Raw genomic sequence first — 6,000 nt, forward strand, 5'->3', positions numbered from 1 at the left:
TGGTTATCCCTTATACACTGCGAATTTCTCTATAAGATGCTCTTTTCCATAAAGGTTTCAGCATAACTCATTCTCCAAGGAGTAACTAACTTTCACACTTATGTTCTGAATGTCTGTGAAAGAGACATCACAAAAATGGCTATGAACGAACAGTGGGGAGAAAACACCTTCCCACAGAAGATTAAATACATGTTTGATGGCACATAATGTGTTCTGACAACAGTCAAGTAATACCTGTCTAGAATTTGTACCTTGTAATACCATTTTTCTTTTAAGTGCTTGTGCATCTGTTTTGGAGTGAGTTTAATGGTTGCAGCTGTGGCTGCTGTCTTTGGTGTCCATTTCACATATGAAAACCATCTCTGCAAAGATATTGTTTCCTATATGCCTTTCATGGCTAGTCTTTTCTCAATTTCAGTTCATGTCATTCTGCTATAGATCCTGCATTATTTCACTGAATAACCCATGGGCATCAACCTTTCTCAGGACTGTTTTTTCTATGCTTTGCAAAGCCACACAGACGGACATCTTCCTCTGTTAATCTCAAATTTATCATGTAAAAATTAACTTCATTTTCTTAATCAATGCTCTTGATATTAACAACTCATTTTTAGAGTTTCTTCCACATTGCAAAACATACTTCATGTAAGTCTCAATCTGTGCGTTAGCCTTAGTGAAAAAGAACAGCTGCTTCAATATATTTTGCTTCTTTCCCTTATATCAATCATGTTCCTGATTGACTTTGGTAAACCTCAACATTTAAGTACATCAGTGCTGAAATACCACAAGAGCACAGGTAACATTTTTGTACCACCTCATAGCACCATCTTTTTGTTTTGTTTTGTTGCTTTTTGTTGTTTTTTATTATTATTATTTATTTTGTTTTGTTTATCTTATTTTATTTTCGATAAACAGTGTCTTTTGAATGAAAAATGAAGATTCTGGCATTAAATTTTAATTGAAGATATAGTGAAGTCTCATAATATGAGGCATAAATTACTATTTTCCTTGTAAGCAAGTAACATTTACAAAGTTATACACTTGATCTGTTTCCAACTTATATCCTCCTTTTGCTCTTCTTTATTACTCTTTACAACATGTTTCATTACGTATCTCTTCCTATTACTTACTTCTTTGTACTCTTCACACTTTTTAATCTTTATTTTTTTACTCTGCTTTTCATAATTTTTCCTACTCTTACATTTTTATTCAATCCTTCATTCTTCCTTTCCTTTCACATATTTCTGCTTTGTTTTCTATTTTTTAATTTATTTAATTCCTCTTTTGTTCTCTCCGTCTCATTTTCCATATTGCCATTGTCAACCAGTTTAAACACATCTTAGATTAATTTTCTATTAGTCATACATTATGTACCAGGAATACATTTCTGATTTCTCCAGCTATTCTGTGAAATTCTTTGACATTTTGTATGTGTGGGGGGGAGGCCAGTTGTCCAACATGAGTATTGATATTTCAGTGTTAGTTTAACATATTGATTTTGTCCAGTCTTTTCTATGTGTGGATCCAGGTGAATGTTATTGCTACCGATTTATTTTCAGATTTGGGAACATAGTGATAAGGATCAGGAAAAGACCATCTTCCACAATCACAAGTAGTAGATGCTTGATTAAGAACATTGGCATCATCAACATGTATTCCCATACAACAATCTACTTTCTGTAAGCTACTGAAAGCTACAAGGAAAGAGCAGGAAAGACAGTAGTGCTTTCTTTTCCAGAAGCCCTTCAAAATTAGGCATTATTACATAAACACCACAGGGATTTTTGGGGGATTTTTGATCCATACCTAACTAAAAAAGGAAAACAAAACACCAGACATGCTTCCCTCCCAAAACTCCACAAAAAGTAATGCTCCATTTTTGTCTGAGCTTTGAAAAAGTTATTTTCTGACTGCAGATTTGCTGATCATTTTATCACTGAATATTAATGACTACAAAGCTCTTCTGTGATAATTCACCTTTCAAAATTCATATGGATACAACCCAGAGCAAATAGAAATTTCTTCAGTTAAGTAAAAACATGCTTTGAGAAATTTACTGTGTAATATTTACTTTTGTTTATCTTAGTCAATTACTTCTCAGTCACAACTGAAAAATACCCCCATCATTTGAATTTTCTGTATCAGAACCCGTTCTTATAATTTTTCAAGAGACAAAGGCAATTTTTTAACTTATTCTTGAATTTGAATTTGAGTTGCAACTAGATAGCTTATTTTTTCGCTTTCACTGTAAAAAGACTTTTTTTTATTAAGAAAATAATATCTTGTTTATAACTTTTTAAATGTAAGACACCTATAAATATGTAGTAAGTGCCACCAAAGGTCCTTGAGGAACATACAGGAAATTGGACTTACTATACTAGAGTGGCTTTATTCTTGTTTAGTTTTGTATGAGCTGCAGCTACTAGCTGTTCCTTTGCAATGAACTTCAGGTTTCTCTAAAGGTCAAGAATAATCTTGCTTTTAAATGGAAGCAAAGAGAATGACATTTCATTGACTGTAACTTAAAAATTTATTTATTTTTATTTTTATAAAAAGTATTGACATACTATTCATGTAATGAGCATGTAAGGTTTCCTGTCCTTGACTTGTTTTTAGCAGGGGTGTATGGTATTCCTTTTAATTTCTTTTTTCCACATAAAATCATAGCTGTGCTATGCTATATCAGGATGAAGGTACTTTAATTTTTTAGGCTTGTTTTTAGTTCAGTAACAAGCACAATTTCTGATGAATAGGGGAATGGTCTTACACTGACTTATAGTCTAAATCTTCCAGTTATACAATACTACAAGCAAAGTATTTCGAAAATAGGTAAGTTCATCTTCTATATGCAGTAGTTAATTTGTATTGAAATTAGTAATTTGCCATTTAAAAAAAAATTAGAGAGGGATATATATCTTAAGATTGGCTTTAGCTTCATAGGCTGATCATGAATGTGAGGAACCCAGATTCATGGTTACCTGAACAGATAGGATGGATTTTTAACGTGCCTTGGAGGAGAACAGTGAAAGAATAAGATGTTGCAATTTTTGCATATTTTAACAAAGAAACCTGAGATTAGACATAAGAAAAAATACTTCACAACAAGAGTGGTTGAACACTAGGACAACTTGCCCAAAGAGATGCAGAATCTGCATCACTGCAGGTTTTCAAAACTTGACTGCCTGAAGTCCTGAAAAGTCTTTGAAGTTAGTCCTAATAAGAAATCTGGACTAGATGACCTCAAGAGGTCCCTTGCATACTAAACTATTATATGAATCTTTCACTAACATTCAGAGCCCTCAGAGGGACTGTGGGAAATCCAAGTTTAACTTGATGTTCTTTCCAAGTGAGAGGAGAGATTTGAATCAGGGGATCCCATATCCCATTGAATGCCAAGTCCACAATATGCTTGAAGTCAATTTCTTTGTTTCTTGACCCTACATTACCAAAGTTATTATCAGTTGAATAGCTGGAACAGGAAGGTTGTTGGGAACATCCCTTAATTAGCTTCTTTCTGCACTTTATTCCTTTTCAGTCAGTTGTTTTTTGCAGATTCCTTCTTGAGATACTATCTTGAGATACTGTTCTTGCACTATTTATCAAGTCAGAGCACCTAAGTTGATGTGACAAGTGCTACCATGAGTCCAACACCTGCTGAAAACCAGTAGTCGCATGAAGTTCTTTGGGAGCATCTACTGGTTCATGTTTGGTACACCAGGTTCTCATTTCTCAGAAATTCTTCCCCCTTTTTATCTGTTTTCATTTGTAGCTCTGTGTCAGAGGATTTAAAAAAAATAAGACTCATTATTAATTTTCCATCTATGATCCTGGTCAGTTTGTTCCACCATTACTTGGAAAGGATGAGAATTGGTGTCCATTTGTACAATCAGAAAATTTATTTCATTCTGTGTGAATGAAGGTTGCTTGAAGAATCAGAGGTGGAATTCCAGCTTGGTTTTTGTTAATATGTAGGACTGCTGCTGTTACTTTCGCTCTGAACATAATGGGTGCAAAGTAGGTAGAGGTGACTGCGTCTTTCCAGATGGTGAAGACAGGTAAAATAACTGTCTTTACCTGGACTTGTAGATGTCTGGACCCAACCCTGCTCTACTCTGGAAGTGCCCCACACATTTACTGTGTTTCCCTAGTTTCATCAGGGCTCATTAACATGAGCACAGGTCACCCAAACACTTTCTCACAGTTTCAGGGTCAGGGCTGACTTGCAGCTAACGAGTTCCACTGGTGTACACAGCCCACCTGTCTACCTGTGAGCAGCCTCCCCTAGCATGCAGGTACATGGGCTGCTAAAACACAGGCAGCAGGCTGCTCTTCCAAAAGGTAGGGGTGTCTTTTTTCCCAGAGCTGAAAGAGATGGTCTCAGTAACCAACTGTTGATCTTTTCTATGGAAGTAAATCATTCATTACCGATAGAATATGCCAGACACAGACTAGACAGATGGCACATCTGTCCACGCGTTGTATCAGTGCCACCCTTATTAGTACAGATACTAGTGTTATTTGGAGAACTATGGGATGTGTGAGAAAGTGTCAGTCTAGTCCAAAGGTGCAGAAATAATGCTAATAATGTATCATTCTTCTGCCTTGTGAGACTGCACTTTCCTCAAGCTGTTGGCTGAAGAGTCAGGAAGTGGGGAGAGGAAAAGACTGCCTGCTTTTTCCTATGTTGATTTATGTCTGTTCACTGCAAACAAGACACGATATATAATGGATGTGGTCTCTAATTAGACTGTTGTAAAATATGCAATTACTGCTACTCAGACCACTTTTATGTCTGAACACATAGATGATATCAGGATTGTCAGTGAAACTTTGTAAGGGAGTCAGTTGGTTTCCAAAATCTGCGCTAATGTGTTTGTTTTTTTCATAATCAAGAATGCCTTCTTGAGTACATAGTAAGTTATGTACTTTCTATAAGAAATTTGCTTATTACAAAAAGCTGGACAATGCAGGTGATGATTTTGTTTCCTTTTTAGGCTTTTAAAAATAATTAATAATTTCAGGGAAACAATAAAAAGCACAAAATTTTCTCATTCTTTCATATGTAAACCAATTTAGGGTTTGTTTTTTTTTTTTTTAGCATGAGACTTGCTGAATTACATGATATGCTAGGGATAACATTAAAATTGTACGAATAATTTACTCATGCTACATGCAACTATGTATTTGACTTGCTTTTGATACACAATGAAAAAATATTTCCTGTGTGTGTGATCTGTTAGCAAACTGTGTATCTTTGTCTTGTGGAATTCAAGTGGCTTTGTGTTCCTGTTAGTCTTTGAACTAAAGCTTCACCTTCAGCTATTACCTAGATTTTGTAGCTAAAAGAAATGTTTTGCATATAGGGAAGATGATGAAAAATATTTACTGTAAACCAAGAAGAAAATTGACTTGTTCTACACAAAACAACTAGGTAAATTAGCTTTTCCTCTTAACTCTTATTTCTTATCTACTTTTTTCCTTTTTTTCTTCCCTTCCAAATCACCATATGGAAGCCAGTGCAGAAAATGAGAGCAGAGCTAAAGGTAGTGGCAGCTTTTGTGGATGGCCCTTGTACAGATATGGGGGAAGGAGTAAAACTCAGGAGGACTTCTGGCTTTCTCTTCAACACACAGAACTAAGGCTTGCTCTGTTTATAGCTGTAACGTGGTGCTGTCTCAGAGGCACTCAGCCTCTGCTGTAAAGCCTATAGTGCTCTGCTCCTGTAACATCAAATGTAGTATTTCATGAATTTGACTATGTCACTTAATAAGAGAAGAGAGTACAAAAGCTAATACTAAATATCTAGGTTGTGTGATCCACAACAAGTATGGCCAGTATTTCGTTAATCAGAGACCATGGTCTTTTGTACTTTATGCACAACTGCTCTGAGCTAAGAGTGGGGACTAATAAATCCAACAGCACCCGAGTTAACCGCATGCCATCACTTGTGTCTCTGCGTTATATTTTTCAATACTTTCATTTCATGGGGTTCGAGGTAAC

The sequence above is a fragment of the Corapipo altera genome, unplaced genomic scaffold (genome assembly GCF_003945725.1).
Source record: "Corapipo altera isolate COAL_440 unplaced genomic scaffold, ASM394572v1 22b, whole genome shotgun sequence".
Classification (NCBI taxonomy): domain Eukaryota; kingdom Metazoa; phylum Chordata; class Aves; order Passeriformes; family Pipridae; genus Corapipo; species Corapipo altera.